General features: G+C 44.1%; 1 pseudogene across 1 annotated transcript; it reads left to right on the top strand.

The window, feature by feature from the left end:
• The first annotated feature begins 4,550 nt into the window (after positions 1-4,550).
• LOC306951481 (stromelysin-1-like) lies at positions 4,551-12,453 on the top strand (annotated as a pseudogene). The gene is made up of 10 exons: positions 4,551-4,640; positions 5,567-5,809; positions 5,896-6,044; positions 7,031-7,156; positions 7,644-7,806; positions 7,938-8,094; positions 9,673-9,806; positions 10,190-10,349; positions 11,594-11,694; positions 12,353-12,453. The product of its transcript is annotated as a stromelysin-1-like (transcript).
• Positions 12,454-17,888: the final 5,435 nt, after the last annotated feature.

Raw genomic sequence — 17,888 nt, 5'->3', positions numbered from 1 at the left:
CTGAGCAAGGAGGTCTTTGACCCTGATGTGAACGTTCCAATTAGGTGTCTGCTGTCAGGGCAGGAATTCAGCCCTCGGTGACCAGTCTCCCCTGCTGAGCCCCACAAGCTGTACTCTTGCTTTTTATTCTTTTATTTTCTTTCCTACGTATAAATAAAGGAAGTTAATCCAATATTCATTGCTGTTGGAGTGAAGGGCTCAAAAGGATGGGAGAGGAGCACCGGACCTCTGCTTACGTCTGTTTACGAGGGTGGACAGTGGGAACAAGGGACAGTAGGACAAGGGGAAATGGTTTCAAACTGAGACAGGGGAGGTTTAGGTTAGATAGTAGGAGGAAGTTTTTCACACAGAGCGTGCTGACACACTGGAACCGGTTGCCCAAGGAGGCCGTGGATGCCCCATGCCTGCAGGCATTCAAGGCCAGGCGGGATGTGGCTCTGGGCTGCCCGGTGGATTGAAACCAGGGGATCACTGTGGGCCTTCTCAACCCAGGCCGCTCTATGATTCGGTGATTCTATGACCTCGTGCGCTCATGAAAATTACAGAGTGCAGACGGATTGCCAAAAGGGGAGGTGGAACAGGGAGGTGGGATTGGGGTGTAGGGTCCCCAGCCCCGAGCTGGGTGCACGGCCACACCCGCACCGGGGAAAGGCATTGTGACATCACAGGCGGGGCATGACATCAGTCTTCATCAAGTCACGCTGGCGGCCTCCCCCAGCTCAGACACTTGGAGCACTCGCTCCGTCCTGGTGGTCACTGCTGGAGCTCTGCTCTGGGTGACAGCCACTTGTGTGTTGAGAGCGGTCCTTGGGAGAGAGCAGGATGAAGCTCAGCCTGACTCTCTTCCTCATCTTACTTGCTTTCATCTCTCCAATTCCTGACACGTCCAGCTGCCTCAGCTGGGTCGGGAACTGGGACAAAAAGCTGCTCCATCCCGAGGAGCAGCATCCCTTAGAGACCGAGTGCCAGCCCTCCAGCTGGCTCTCCTGGCTTGGTCTAACCACCTGCCCCACCAAGATCGACGATGGCAACAAAAGGAACGTCCTTCACCAGGAGCACGGACCTACTGACACCAAGAGCCAGCCCTCCAACTGGCTCTGCTGGTTTTGCCGAAACATCTGCTCCAACCAGATGGAGGACGGGAACAAAAGGCAGGTCTTTCACGAGAAGCAGAGCCCGGTTGAGATCAAGGCCCAGCCCTCCAACTGGCTCTGCTGGTTCGGCCTAACCACCTGCCCCACAAAGATGGAGGACCAGAAGAAAAACCAGGTCCTTCATGAGGAGCAGCGTGCGATGGAGTCCAAGAGCCAGCCCTCCAACTGGCTCTGCTGGTTCGGCCTACCCACCTGCCCCACAAAGATTGCGGACGGGAAGAAAGGCCAGGTCCTTCCCGAGGAGCAGAGCCTGTTTGAGTCCAAGAGCCAGCCCTCCAACTGGTTCTGCTGGTTTGGACTAACATCCTGCTCCACCAAGACCGAGGACGGGAAGAAAGACCAGGTCCTTCTCGAGGAGCAGCGTCTTGTTAAGTCCAAGAGCCAGCTCTCCAACTGGCTCTGCTGGTTTGGACTAACATCCTGCTCCACCAAGACCGAGGACGGGAAGAAAGACCAGGTCCTTCCCGAGGAGCAGAGCCTGTTTGAGTCCAAGAGCCAGCCCTCCAACTGGCTCTGCAGGCTTGGACTGACATCTTGCTCCACCAAGACCGAGGACGGGAAGAAGAACAAAGTCTTTCATGAGGAGCAGAGCCCCGTTGAGACCAAGGGCCAGCCCTCCAACTGGCTCTGCTGGATTGGACTAAACACCTGTCCTCAGAATGGAGAGAAAAAAGTCGTGCGTCCTGAGAAGAGCCTGCCCGTTAATGCTGAGCGCCGTGCCTCCCACTGGCCCTTCTGGATTGGCCTTTCTCCACACCCCAGATGGGTCCCGAACAGGGCCAGCGAGTCTGTTGATCCAGAGGGCCCAAAGCAGCAGTCCCCGCACACCGAGCAAAACGCCTTCAGCGTGCCTGACATCCTCAACAACTTCAAGGACTTAATAACGCCAGCCCTGATAATCTGCGTCATTCTGGATTTATGGGGAAACTGCTATCTGTTCCGGCTGCTGTGGGTTGCCTACCAGCTCTGGAGAGATTTGTGAAGACATCAGGCACAGGTAAGCGCTCGGGATTCATACTGCACAGAACGGACTGAGGGTGGGGAGCAGGGAACCGCAAAGGTCCGGTCTGGTCTGTGAGGGCTTCCAAGCAAAGCAGACATCCAGAGGTCCATCAGCTCTCCCCAGAGACTTGCCCGGCCGTAGGGCTGACAGCCGGCCGAGACTCCCATGCAAAACGGGGCCTGCCGGAGGTGCCGTGAGCCCCACGGGCTGCCCCGAGCTGTCCTGGGACGCTGGAAAAGCGGCGCAAGAATCAGAGCCCTGCAGGGCGATGCTCTGCAAAACGAGCCTGCATCCCTTTCTCTGCGCTCATGCCCTGTCATTTCCAGGGAACGGAACAAACGGCCTCAGCTTCAGAACGCAAACAGAGTGATTTCCACAAGGCGCTTCTGTCCATCTGGCAGCCTGTGGGTCAAATGGTGACCAAAGGTGGCGCTGAAGGCACCTGCGATGACAACAACATCTTCCACTGGGTGGACGCCAACCTCCCCCAGATCATCACCTCCATTTTCCATCAGTCATGAAATAAATAACATCATCATTTCCACAGCCTGTGTCATTGTGGTGGCAGTGCGTCCGGGACAGTGGCAGCACTAAAGGCATTGGTGCAGGACAGCGCTGCTGTTCGGGGACTGGGGGCATGTTCCTAGGCAGGAGGAAGGGCGGTGGGCCAGGGATAAAAGAGGCATCGGTGGCTGTGAAGTGTCCAGAGACAGCCATGCCCCAGGGGAGAGAGCACATGTTGAGCGGGAACCTATGTCCCAGTGGGGTCATGCAGCGTCCCCCAGAGTGCACGGGGAGGTCCCGTGAGTCTCCAGAAGGCTGGGAAGCATCCAGAGCACACTGGGAATCCTCAGCCGGGCCAGTTCTGCCAGGATCCCGTGCGCATCACCTTCACAGAGGAGGCTCGCACCAAGGGAGCCTTCCCAGAAAGGGAAAACGGCAGCAAAGCACCACAGCAAGATCTGCTGGGGAAGGGAGGGAGGCCCTGCGGCACGGCGGCTCCGACTCCCTGGTCCGTTTCGTCCCTCTGCTTATTGCTGCTGACTGGTAGCTCAGGCCGGCAGCCGTGAAGTCGTTGAGAGAAGCCTGCGGGCTGTCAAACGGGACTTTGGGGCACTGGCGCGGTGTCACGGCTCCAGCCCGGTGCTGTGACTAATGGGGTGGAGGGACAAACGAAGCCACGAACCAGGAAAGGGGCAAGAGAGGTGGTGAAAAGGTAGGGAGATGGGCCTAACAACAAAACAACGGCAACGAGCTAAGGGAGAAAACAATGATTTTCTGAGTACACTAATTTTCTGAGTATGCCAGCGGGATGCAAGATTAAGAAAACAGATGAGGTTTTCCAAAAGCAAGCGCAGAGTCTTGCACCTCGGAAGGAACAGCCACAAGTATCAGTACAGGCTGGGACCCGACCTGCTGGAGAGGAGCTCTGCGGTGAGGAACCTGGGGCTCCAGGTGGACAACAGGCTGGCCGTGAGCCAGCAGGGTGCCCTGGTGGCCAAGAAGGCCAGTGGGATCCTACAGGGCATTAAAAGGAGCGTGGCCAGCAGGTCAAGGGAGGTGATCCTCTCCCTCTACTCTGCCCTGGTCAGGCCTCACCAGGAGTATGGCGTCCGGTTCTGGGCTCCCCGGTACAAGAAAAGGCCGCGATCTCCTGGAAAGAGTCCAGCGGAGGGCCACGAAGATGATAAAGGGCCTGGAGCACCTCTCCTACGAGGAAAGGCTGAGCCACCTGGATCTGTTCAGCCTTGAGAAAAGAAGACTCGGAGGGGACCTGATCAATGTCTGTACCTACGGGGTGACGGCGGCCAAAATACAAGGCCAAGCTCTTTGCAGCCGTGCGTGCTGACAGGACAATGGCCAAAGTAGGAAGTTCTGCACAAGCGTGCAGAAGAACGTCTTCACGGCGAGGGTGAGAGGGCACTGCAACTCCTGCCAAGGGAGGCTGTGGAGTCTCCTTGTCTGGAGATGTCCAAGACCTGCCTGGACGCCAACCTGTGCAACCTGGTCTACGGAGCCTGCTTTGGCAAAAAGGTTGGACTCGATCGTCTCGAGAGGTCCCTTCCAGCCCCTACAATTCTGTGATTCTGCATCAGGGAGAACACTGTGCTGCCAAGGAGGAGAAGGCAAATACGGACACTGCTGCAGGAGGTGTCAAAGCAAACGTTCAAATCTCTTGGTCTTGGAACAGGATGAAAGACAGCACCAATCTTTTTATGTTAAAACTATTTTTTTCATGTACACTGTTGCTAGCTGAATGTTGTGAGAAGCAGTGTGTCAGAGACTGGAAGCTTCATAAAGCAAATGAGAGCTATATAAAGGTGAAGCAGGTGTGTGACATACTCCAAGGAAAACTTTTCTAGGGGCAAGTGAAAAAGAAAATGAAGAACCTTCAATTTCTCCTGCTATTATATGCAGCACTTTCTCATGCTTTTCCTGCACATAAAAGGCAAAAGAAGGAAGAAGACACGCAGCTTATCCAGGTGAGGATGGCAGACCTCAGGGGCTGAGGTCTCTAACAACTGTCTAGCATCCCCTGTAGTATCTGAAATAATACTAGTATATAGCAACTGGGGAGCTACTATACAATACAAATGCAAAATGTACTGCAAATTCCATTAGAATGAATAACAAGATTATTTCTCAGAGTGGACCTGCATTTCACAGAATCACAGAATCACAGAATTGTAGGGGTTGGAAGGGACCTCCAGAGATCATCGAGTCCAACCCCCCTGCCAAAGCAGGTTCCCTACACCAGGTACCGTGACGGCAAAAGCTTCTTTAATCTTGACTCATCCCTGTTTTATTTTTTGCAGAGAGCAATTAAAACTGATGATGCATTAATTACATCAGTGATGAATTGATTCTACAAATAATGAAACATCTGAGTCAGTATACATTTGATTTATAGTCAGGTGGAAATGTAGTAATTTATGTGACTTCTGGTATTATGAGATGCAGCTCTTCATAAGATGTGGATTTTATTTTTTTCCAAATTATTACTCTAAAAAATATGGGTGTATAGGATACTGCTACTTAAATTTTGTAGTTACTCGTATGTTTCTGTTTTTTCACTGCTGGCTTTAAAAGACTCTAGATAACCCCGGAGCACAGAGCAGGTAGAAGGCACACTAGCAGAAAACATTCAACTTATTAGACAAATAATGAATCAGAATGTCTTCTGAGTAAAACACAAAGCCATAATTTAGTCATAATATAATCTAAAAAGAACTCACTAAGAGAAAAATATAGTGATAGATAGTCTATAACAAGCTCTGTTATCCATGTTCTCAAGAAACATAAAATATCAAATAAAGTATCAAACAGGTCTGAAGAAGTATTAGTATAATCTTTAAGAGCTTCAAAGATAAACGTATTTGACTGTCCTAAAATATCTTGTTTCCATTAGAAGTACTTGGAAAATTACTACGGCTTTAAGAAAGATGGAGAATCTTTCATTTGGAAAAGTAACAGTGCAGTGGCAAAAAAAAATAAAAGAAATGCAGGAATTCTTTGGGCTGGAGGTGACAGGGAGACCAGATTCCAGCACTTTGGACCTAGTGCGGAAAAGTCGCTGTGGATTCCCTGATGTAGCTGGGTTCTCCACCTTTGCAGGAGAGCCAAAATGGGCAAAACAAGTTCTGACATACAGGTAATTATAATGGAATCCTTAATGTACAGACAGTGTGTTATGTAGCTAAGTTGAATGCAGTTATTTTTCTATTTTGTATTTTAAAGGATATTAAACTACACACCAGACTTACGCCCAGCAGATGTCAATGCAGCAATCAAGAAAGCATTCAGCATTTGGAGCAGTGTGACCCCACTGAAATTCATCAAGAAGGGCAGAGGTGATGCAGACATAATGATCTCCTTTGCAACTGGAGGTAAAAGTCTATGTAAGCATAATGAGTTATTTCCAACTTCTGCCAGTGTGAAGCAGTTCGTCTGAAATAGTTGTGATTTATTCTCATGTAATGCACAGAAAAACACAGACCTTGCCCAAGTTGTTATAGTGATGATTCTTGAAGATGTCTGGGGGAGATTAAGAGAGAAATGAAATGAAGGAGGGAGAAAGTAAATGGAGTGAGCTACTATAGTTCACTGAATCTATACTTAGCGTTTGATGCCAATGCATGCTCTACGACAGGAGGCTCAGGACTTGTGGAGTATGATCACGCTCAGAGCACTGTGGCGTGGGCAGCTCTAGTACACTCCCAGGATTAGTCATGGGCTTTATGTGAGCTAAATAAGTTCTAGACATACTCAAGGCTTGTATTTTTGGTGTTGCCCTCAGGGAAGATTTACCTTCTCTCCTTTCATGAACAGCTGTGCATGCATGCACTTTCCTAGTCAGCTCCTCTTTTTCCAACCAAATATACCTATCCACACATCTAGGCACTGCACATAACCATTAAATCTGTGCTCACAAATCCTGCTTTGGAGTTGACCTTCAAAGGCTCTCCAGAGAAGGGATTACAGTCTCCCCACAACCTTCCTTCTGCCATCAGCACTTCAGTTACCACTTCAGGTCAGGGTCAGGTGGAAACCATCTGAGGGCTGCTGACACAGAGCTTGAGAAAATTTTAACTTATGAGCAAGTAAGAGAATGTATTTCAAGCAAAACCGTGTCCCCCTCCTCTTCCCTCATGGAGTAAATACATAAATGTCCGCCCATGTCTTAAGGAGGCCAAGATTTCATTCCTGATTTATCCCTTTTCCCTTTGCAAAATTGGCCTTTTGAAAAACCGTTGTAGAAATGAATCTTGAAAATTTACAAAATCAGCAGACTAGAAAGCTCTGTGCTTGACTGAAGTCTGTTACCTCTCCTGCTGTAGCCTTCAGTCCGCTGTCTGTGGGACTCACTCCTCAGGTCACAATGATTTCATCCCTTTTGATGGCCCAGGAGGGTCTGTTGCTCATGCCTATGCACCCGGCAAAGACATTGGTGGAGATGCACACTTTGATGAGGATGAAACCTGGACCAAAAGCACAGAAGGTAGGAAATTCAGTTCTCATAGCCCAAACAGAAGGAATACAAGGTCTGTCTCTCCACTCTGCTCAAGTACTTTAAAATGGGGCTGATTTGAAGGAGATGACTGGGCAGCTGCTTTCTGTCCCCCAGCTCAGTCCCTGAGCTTTCTGATTTGAAAAGTTATTATCAGTACAGCTTTTACCCTGGGCTGAGTAGAGATGCTCTGGGAGGGAGCTCAGGGAACTTCTCCCCAACCCTCCATCCTCTTCCCACACATTTATGTCACATGTACAATTCTAGGGTTCTTCCACGCTGACTTCTGCAGTACTACTTCCTTGGGTTCTACTCTAACAATTTCATTACGTTTCTTTCTGATGTGAATTTTGATTCCAACTGGATTTTCCAGCTTTCAAGCAGTTCTGACAGCGGTTCTTAAAGCCTGCACGTTTTGAGTTACAAATGAAAAGACACGTATCTCCCCTTATGCTTTTTGTTTCTTGGTTGTTTTCAGGTGCAAACTTGTTCTATGTGGCTGCCCATGAGTTTGGACATTCACTTGGACTTTTCCATTCCAAAGACCCCAACGCTCTGATGTACCCAGTTTATAGGAAAATTGACCCTTCAGTCTTCCCTCTTCATCAGGATGATATTAAATGGCATTCAGTCCCTCTATGGTAATTCCCAATTATTTATCAGCTATTGCTTGTAATTCCAAACCCTTTGGAGTACCTTTCAGTAACTTTGCATACTGGATTTATTTGAACGAATTTGCATTTTAGTATCTTCCATTAACTGATTCCTTTAGGACCTTCTCCTAACACCTCTAATCACCAAAGAGATTCTGCTGAAATAAAGGATCCAACTGAGTCAAAAGAACCTGTACTGCCAAACTCTTGTGGCCCTGATTTAACTTTTGATGCTGTCACCACTTTCCGTGGAGAGATAATATTCTTTAAAGACAAGTAAGTCAGCTTTCAGAAACCAAAATAGTCATCTGTCATTTATAAATTATGCCCTACAGCACAGAAAAAAATGATTTTATTTTGAATATTCCTAAGCTGGGATTTCTCACTGTGACTTTAAAGGGGTTCAGATAAGAGAGAGATCTAACCTTTCAGGTAAAGGGCTAATTTGAGAACTGTTGTATGAACCACAGCCTGTGCTATAACACTGATGCTGACCATGGTCTTGTTAGTACTTTAGCATTTGGTGATACCATACAACTGAAAAGGAGTGCCTAGATCTCACAGGGGATATTTATGTATTAGGATCATTTATTATTTGCAGAAAAATTCACCTGAGTGGTTGCAAGCTTCAATTCACAGTCCAAATTGTGGAAGGCATTAATTATAAAGCAATCTGGCTGTTGCAATTGAAACAAGCATGGTATTCTTATTTATTACAGAAGGTTAACTATTATCGTTATATCTTTATTTACCATCTGCTGGTAATTCTGGTTCTTTCACTTCAATAATCTTTAATAGTGGGATCTATGCTAAAGACCTAAAATTCGTGATTCTTATTTGGTTCCAGAGTACTCACTGATTTAAACAACAAAGAATTATTTTTAAGAATTAGAAACCTCTCCCACATCAAAATATTAAGATTCTATGAAGAACAAGAATTCTGGGTAAGAGATTGGAGGAAAAAAGGAGGAAGGTGGTAGAGAAACAAAGAGAGGAGGAAGATCACAAATGAAACAGGATGAACAGAATGGGCAAAGATGTCTCCTACGAAAATACAGGCAGCTTTCATTTTAGGCTGGAGCAAGTCTTAATAGTTGGCATCCAACGCGTTCAGCATCAGAAGAATCACCAGCCCTGATATGCTCAACACTTTCATTGCATCCTTGCTTTGAAATATCTGAGGTTCTACCAATCTTGACATTACACCTGCTTGTAGATCCCCTGAGCTGGTGACTTAGTACAATAGTAAAAGGCAAAGGTAATTAATACAGAGCTAAGGTCAAATAAGTAGCCCATCTTCAAAGGCATGTCAGCCCAGAAAGTTGAGAGAAGGTGTGTGAGAGGTGATTCCTTTCCCTTGCAAGAGATAGGGCTGTGCTTCCCCCTGCTTCCCGCAAAATCAGCACTAAAGGGAGCTTCAACTTCAAGGATTTGAGTTCTCAAACCCAGAAATGTGGTATTTTGCAGAAGATACTTGCACATTCCAATCATTTCTCCGAGCTGGTGCTAATAACCATGGGGTGGAGATTTGTTCCCAGAATTGTACCCCAAACTGGCTTTTAGACATGAACTGGGTCCCTCTAGGTCATCTTCTGCGTAAAAGGAAACTAATGGCTGTTTGAAAGGAACGGTTCATCTGACCTCTTTTGAATGTCTGTATCAAGAAGAAAGGAATCCTCACCATGGAAATGACATTCTTTTCACCGCTATTATAAGGAGTTTAGGGTGACTAACACAGGGGACATGACTGCGTTTAGTCAGCTAAATCCTGTCCTGACTGCCACGATGTGGTTTTATGCATTAGTGTGTGTAAATGTTTGATTGTATCCAAAGCCTGTGCTATATTTACATCAGGCATTTTTGGCACAAGCATCCTGCAGTCAGAGAAGTTGATTTTGATTTGGTATCTTTATTCTGGCCACGGCTGCCATCTGGTGTTGACGCTGCATATGAAATTCCTGAGGAAGACAAAATTCTCCTCTTTAAAGGTAAAACGTCTTCTACATTCCAATGCTACCTGTCCTAATAGCTTAAGAGATCATGTCTGGATTGGAAAACACACTCTTTCTGTAGGATTCCATGAATTTTAATTTAATTTTAATTTAGTCCAATGAATTGGTGTATTTCAGTCGCAGCTTGTGGAAAACTAAGATAAATAGAGAGGGAGACTGAAGTTTTCATTTCTGTAAAATATGGTGCACTGTACAATTCTTGGATTTCTTGGGCTGCAGAACAATATGTGAAATGTTTTCAAGTAATCAGTATTATCCCTCTGTGGTTTCTTTTTCATTAAAAGATAAGCTTTCATGCAAAGGTTTACACAATTCCTGGAAGATTCTGATAACACTTTCTCATGAACTTTTCTTAATAGGGAATGAATTCTGGGCTGTGAGAGGAGAAACCATACCGCCCGGATACCCACAAAAACTCTACGCCCTTGGATTTTCAAAGGATGTTGCCGAAATTGGTGCTGCTTTTTATGACAGAAATAAGGGGAAAGTATATTACTTCACAGCGGACAAATTTTGGAGGTGATACTATCTATCACTTTCCTAAAATGAATCAAGCATAATCTTGTGATCAATATCGTGTCATGACTTAGGATGCATTAGTCACACATTAGTTTTGGTCATCTCTTTCACAAAATTCTATAGAAAAAAAGAAATATTTGAGGGAAATGAAAGAGGAAGAAGAAATGAAGCAATCTTTTTAGTTTTCCTTTTAAGTGCTTTAGCTATTTAGAACACACGTTATGTGTTCATTTATTTACATAAATTTACTTACCTTGGAAAAAAAGCCATCTTACAGCTGTAGAAATCACGTCATGAAATCGGACAGAACAAAAATGACACATGACTTATATCAAAGCTACTCCTGCAGGTTAAGAAGAATTCCACCTTCACGCCAGTTGCCAACAGAAAGCTCATGAAGCTGCAGACTAATGGTCTTCAGCTGCTCAGATCCATGTTGCAGCCCTATATTTCTAACAGCTGAAGGAGATGCTCCTATATCAGAAGCAGCAGGCAACCTTTGCTTTTGTAGGTGAATGACACAACATCTATCCTCCTTATACAGTATATCATACATACAGAGAGCATCCTGGAGTAACTAACCAGCTACAAACTACTAATTTGAGCAGGAGATTACACTTCCATGTTTTCATTAAAAATCTCAGCCTGGAGTCTTGAGTCATTTTCCTTATATTGTTTGATATATTTGTTCTTGCTGAACAAACGTATCAGAAATAGAATGTTTCAGCCTTGTGATTAAGTATGCTGACAGATAAATTGAATTTCACTTAAAATTCAATACCTGCTGTAGGTAGCTTAGATAAAATAACTTCAAATATCTTCTAACTTAAGAAAAAATTAGATTTTTCCTAACAAGCATTTCTTACAGAGAAGGAACATTAAAGCAATCTCTTAATAATTTCACAAATGTAACTTATGTTTGAGATAAGATTTTCAATCTAGCTCTTATCTACAGTTTCTTAAAAATAAAACAATACAAAAAAGGGCAGATTTGTGACAATGGCTTAAATATTGAGTATTCTTAGTCATACCTTGAGATGATGTAAACAGAAGTAATTCTTCCTGTGTGGCCCATTGAGTAAATAATGGTTTATGAACCTCAGATCTGTCTCAAGGTTGTCTGAATATTGCTGAAAGTCCTCAGTGAACTTGGCTCCCTGGGTGGGAAGTATTGATGTCAGCTGAAATAATGATGAATTGTTTGCACTTTTAATTGACATCAGGTTGTTTCTTGTTTTTCTCAGTTATGATAAAAGAAATCAGTCCATGGACAGGAAGCCAAGACTGATAAAAGATGCATTTCCAGGAATTAATGCAAAAGTTGATGCTGTTTTTCAGCATGAAAGTGAGTCTCTTTTCTCAAGTGAACCTGAATTGAATGACCCAGGGACTCTCAGGGTTGTAGGACTGCAAGTGCTTGGACAGATAGAGACTTTTCTTCAGGCTCCTCAGAACGCTGAGGCTGACCCTTGAGACCCCACAACAGTCACGTAGCACTCGCATGCTTCATTTTCCCCTCTTGAAAAATAATGATATCTACATTTGATGCAGGGTTGAAAATTGTTTCACAGTTGAAATAGCCATCCCTAATGGACAGACTGAAATATCTGCATTCATGTCCATGTGTAACTTAAGCCATGAGGAGTACCAGTTAAGACATTGAGGTCTCAGCAGCATAAGGTCTACCTGCTGTGAGCAAGGCTATCACATCCTGACATGTCATTACCTTGAGAATAATAATTAGCACTTGTTTCTCCTGCATGACAAAGGATGTGAGTTCAAAAGAGAGATGCTGGGACAGACTGAAGAGCAGTGATCCCAAGCTCTAGTGCACCACTTTGCAAACATTATCCCTGGGAGCAGATACTGTTGGCAGTGTGAGTATATGTGAAATATGCAAAAACTCTTTCCAGCTGTTGTTAAAGTGTATTAAGCTTTACACCTGCAGTAACTTAATTAACCCGCCTTCCTTTTTCTTTTCTTTTCTTTTTTTTTTTTCCTAGACTTCCTTTATTTCTTTCAAGGAAGAAAGCAATTTGAGTTTGACCCTGATAAGAAGAGAGTAACACGCCTGCTAAAGACAAACTTCTGGTTTCCTTGTTAAGAACAGGAAATCTGCAATGGTGTAGGAAAGAATGCAGTATCACTGCACTATGAACACTATTTCTTCTGTAAATATATGAAACATATAGGTGCTCAGACACAGTCATCATACATTACTCCCTGCATATTCATTCTGTGCTTCTGTAAGTAACTGAAAACCAGTATTTAGCATACTGATACATACATATATGTACATAATTAACATCAGAATGGCTAATATTTTTAAAGCCTCTAGTAGCAGGGCTACTCAAATGGGACACTCCAGTGTGAATTTAGACCATGAGAAAGTTTAATCTGCATTTCATCAAAGCCCACAGCACAGTAAGACACTCTCAGTCTGCAGGACAAAAGAAATGCCATTTGTTCCTGCAGCAAACAGTGCAAATGATGCTGCCATACCCTGCTGTAGGGAGGTGACAAGCAGGGCTTTGCTGCACTGGCAAAACTGGAGACAAAATGATTAATTTGAGTTACATCAGCTCCAAAAATAAGCAATGAATAGGTCTAATTGGTGTCTGACATTGCCAAAGTCAGAGAAACAGGTTCAAAACTTCTAACTTTAAGGTTAGTTGGAATCCAATAAGAAAGCTTCCAGTGACGTCAGCTTGGAAATTGATACATAGCAGAAGTAGAGTTTCACTGACTCTACTACTATCTGTCACTATCTGTCTTAAAATAATTTCAGTGCTTGGTTGTTGGGCTTTTTTTTTTTTTTTTTCCTTCAACTGTTGTTTGGTGACTTATTTTTCTTCCCAATTGTTAGTTTGAAAAGCCCTGGTACTACTGGCAAGTCAGCCTCGTCATTTTTGTAAAAACAGAATTTTTAACCAAAGATTATTGACCTACATTTCAGATGTACTCTTCTGAGGTATGCTTTGACACCTGGATTCATAGCTGATACATTCATTGTTTGTGGCACACTCAAACCAAGGGCTTCAGTAAATTGTTTCCTCAATTTCCTGTGTATTTCTATATGTCCAGATTTCTAGCCTGTTTGCATCAAGATTGGATGAAGTTCATCTTTTTATTGTCTTCACAAGGGAAAAGATTATCATGTGATTCTTTCTCCTATAGAATTCAGATCACAAAAAGCCTGCACCAAATCCAGTATGTCCCAAATGGGCCAGAGCCCCTGGGTATATGCAGACTGAATTTTCAGATTCGTGCAGAGAAATTTATCCTTATTGCTGCCTCTTTCAGGCTAACTTTTACAACCTTACATCTTCTATGACAGTTGCAATGTTTAGAGGTGAAGGATTTCAAGCTGGTGAGGTCAGTTCTGAAGGCATCCCAAGACCTACTTACCTGCAGAGAAATCCTGCCTGGGATAGGCTAGAGAAGTTTCCCACCCCAGGCAGCAGCTCCAGCAGGGAGGAAGGATCTGATTAGATTTCCATTGTGTGTGTTCAGGAAACAGGTACTTGGCACGAAAAGTGGCACTCCTTCCCTTCTCCTTAAAGTGCTACTGATTTCAGCGATGATGCCCTGTCTGAGAGTTGTGCGAGTCACTGAGGTGTAATTCAGGCACTACCCCAGTCTGTGAGCCATCACATTGCATTGCTCTTCTACAATAGAATAATTAGAGCTGATTCAGGACCTCACATCCTGAGCCCTATCTCAGTGGCCTTTGGACTTCAGTGCGGTTAGAACTATACACTTGTGCTCCTGCCACTGACTGTCCCAACATCCTGGTTCGTAAATGGCATGACTGATCACAGTCTTGGAGCATGTACAATGTTGGCTGATTGTAAATCAAGAGATTGTGCAAACTTCAAAACATCTGAGTTGGAAGGTTGCCTTCGGCTTTTTCATATCAGTATTAAAATGTACATGGCTCACTAAGAGAAAACTCCTAATTAATCTGCTAACGTGAGGAAAATAACTGGCAACCAGCTGTATTGTGCTACTGAGTGATGTGATTTATATCCCTGACATTTCAGTCTTCCCAGAAAAAGTAACATCCTTCAAGGAAAAGAACTTATTTCAAAATAACATTCTGGTTTTGTGAAAAGATTTCGATTTTGTTTCCTCAAAATATATTGGAAACATATGGAGAGATTAGGATATGCATAACAGCTCAGAAAGGACAAAAAAGTACTTCCTGGAAGAATGACGACTGTACTTTTTTGTGCCACCTGTTCATGAGAAAAAATGGCAAGTATAAATGTGACAATTATGTTAACAAACAATTCTTTGAACTGTGAACTATGAATTATTTCCTTTTTGCAATGTTAAATACACGGAACCAATCAAAGTTCCCTTTTCTACAGTGATTCTGCAGTGAAGGACTTTGATTTCGGGAAACCCCACTGTGATTCATACTGAGTTTATTTTTTCATTATTTAGTCAGTGATGAGCATTGCAGTTTCACCTTAGCAAGAGAAGAATTAAAGCCATTAGAGGATTTTAAAATGTTTCATATATAAATGAGGGAATAGAACACTATCCTGAAGAATCACATACAAGCTATAGGTAAGTTATACACAAGGTCAGTGGAAATCACTGTGACAGAAAATTGTTGGAGGCTCAAAAGCTCTTCTGGGGAAATATTTGTCCTTTTATACTTCTGCCTAACAATCATTTCCAGTTGGTTCTGAAAAGTGGATAAACCTAGAAGAACAGTGTGCTAGATGAGCGTGGGCAATGCTTGTGCTCCTATGTAGAACTGATGAACAAGGAATGGTGAGTAGAGCGCCTAGGAAAGAGATACTTAGAAGTCTCTTGACTCATGACAAGCAAAAAAGATGCAGTTTTGTCAAGAAAGAAGTGCGTGAATATTAAGTGTGGTTATTGCTAATACAAGGAGTCATAAGGCTGTACTGCCTGGGGGAAGAATGGAAACCCCCCTGAAAACAAGGGCCCTTTATTCTCAACAGCATAATTCCTCCCTTTCTTAGGTATCACGTTTGGGTTTATCTGTGCTGAGCAGATGGTCCTGCACCTGGTGGGTGATTCAAGGTAACCTGAGTATTGCATGGGTGCTTGTTGTCTGGGCAAGGGCTGTCTCCGAACAACAGTTAGAGGTAGATAAGTGTCAGGTTTCTCTCTCTCCGTTGGTTATATAGAGACATCAGGCACACTTCAGGCAGAATCAGTGAGTTAGGAGAGGCCAAATCCAGTACCTTGACAAAGGTGAGATTAGCACAGCACCATGCCCAAAGTCCATCCAGAAGAGGTGTTCCCAGAAGGTGCATGCACATCCACATACATACATGCATGGATACGCACAGGAATGTGGATGTGCCTGTAACCTAGGCTCAGACACACTGATCATGGACACACAGACCTGCAGCCTCTGCTCCCATCCTAAGGCAGGTGGGTCTGGTGAGACCTCGCTTACCCATGCATATAAGAGACCCTTGCTCATAAAACTACTCAAGAGCATCTGAGGAAGGGATACAAAGATAGTGAAGGATATAGAGGGAGACATACGAGAAGCAGCTGAGGTCACTGGATTTGTTCGGCCCAGAGCAGAGCAGGCTGAGGGGAGGCCTGATGGGGTCACAGCTCCTCACAGGGAGCAGAGGGCAGCGCTGAGCTCTGTTCTGTGTGACAGCGACAGGGAACAGCATGGAGCTGCGTCAGGGGAGGGCGGCTGGGGGTGAGGGAAAGGGGCTGCACCAGAGGGCGGTGGGCATGGAACAGCTGCCCAGGGCTGTGGGCACGGCCCTGAGGTGCAGGAGCTCATGAGAGCTCAGGACATGTTGGACAGTGCTCTTAGTCACTTGTTTTGTTTATTGGGTGTCCCTGTGTGGAGCCAGAAGCTGGACTCAATGACCCTCAAGGGTCCCTTTCTAACTTGGGATATTCAATGATTCCATGAGCCTTTAGCCACTCAATGTAACACAAATGGGTCTGCAAGCAAATTGAGGGATTGTGTAGACACCAGTTAGCACTCAGCAAATTCATTTTGGCACTTTCAGGTTTCCTTGGAAAGGTTAGCATGGCAACATGCTGACTGCTGTGTGATGGGAAGAGCAGACGACTGAAAGCTGTCCTACACACATTTGAGGGAGATGTGCTGAAGGACACGCAGTGGGACACCACTGCAGATGGTGAAATGGGACATGACTTTGTGGCCTGACATGATGGAAATTCCCAAGACAGAGGGAAGACACTGCTTCTGCTTCCTCTTCCTGATGTTGTTTGAGATTTTCACTTGATAACTCTGTGAGCACATAAGTGGCTCCCACAGCTTGTGCTGGAAACCAGGGCTCTCTAATCCTGTCATTGGCTGTCCTAAAAAGTAGTTTATTTAAAGTTTCCAGGAAGATAGCCAGATGTCCCCTCCGACCCTCTGCCTGACTCAGTATCCTCTGGTCACGTTAAAATTTGGCAAAAGTCCTTTTGCTGAAATGTGCATGGCAGCAGAACCTTCCAGTACAATCTGTACCTTGTGATTTCCTAATGTTCCCATTGCAGCCCCTGGAGCTTCCAATTAATCTGCGTGTCTTCTTTGCTTGTAGGTGTTTAAATATGCCTCTTACGCCTTCAGAAAATAAAATAAAAAAAAAATAGAGAAATAAGGAGTGTTCTACTCCTTGGGGAAAAAAAATTACTGAGAAAAGAAGAAAGAAATGTGGGTATTAACTCAAGATCTAAATTTGAATAAGCCTACAGAAATACATGAGGAATAAATATTAGGGAGAAACACGAATTCAGAAACAGAACTATATAACAGAACAGAATTTAAGGAACATTTCACTAATCCCAGGTTCATTTGAGTCGTTCAGACTTTGCAGATGTATCCAGCATTAACAATGAAGTTTAATAGGAGAGTGAATCATGAGATTGAATCTCTTTAAATCTGTAAAAGCTGTTTTCCAGAATCATCTTCCTAGTTATTTCAATGACTTCAATGTATTCCATGATTTTAATGTATTATTGCTTTGAAATGTTCAGTATTATTTTTATTCAATAACTCCACATAAGAAATATGACAAACATTACGAAGTGTAAAGAAATTTACTTTTCCAGGAGTAGAATCTGCTCTGTTAACCTTCAGTGTGGTGGGGGATGCTGCACTGCAGTGATAGTAGAACTATATAGTAGTTACATAGCCTTGGGACTTGAGAAACTAGTTAGAATACTTCCTGAAGGGTATTTCCAGCTTCTTTGGAGTGATCCTTGTGAGTCTCTTCCAGTTTGGGATATTCCAAAATTCAGTGATTCTAGAACAATGATGTTTTAATGATGCATTATATTTCTTCAGATCAAACCCTGCTGAGGTATTGGAAATAAAGGAGAGTCGTATGTATTTGCCTTTTCCCATCTCACACTAGCCTTTATTTTTCCTTTTTATGACATTTAATCACACACAAAAAATTTTATAATGTACTGGGAGAAACCTATAGTGGTTTCCACAGAGTTTCTCTGGCAAGAGAACAGCACCAGATTCAGCCTGACAACTTTCAGAGTTAGCAAGCTTGCAGCCCC

This window comes from Tetrao urogallus (genome assembly GCF_951394365.1).
Source record: "Tetrao urogallus genome assembly, chromosome: 1".
NCBI classification, from domain to species: Eukaryota; Metazoa; Chordata; class Aves; order Galliformes; family Phasianidae; genus Tetrao; species Tetrao urogallus.
The sequence above is the reverse complement of the archived record's forward strand: the minus strand, read 5'-3'. Positions and strand labels throughout refer to the sequence as shown.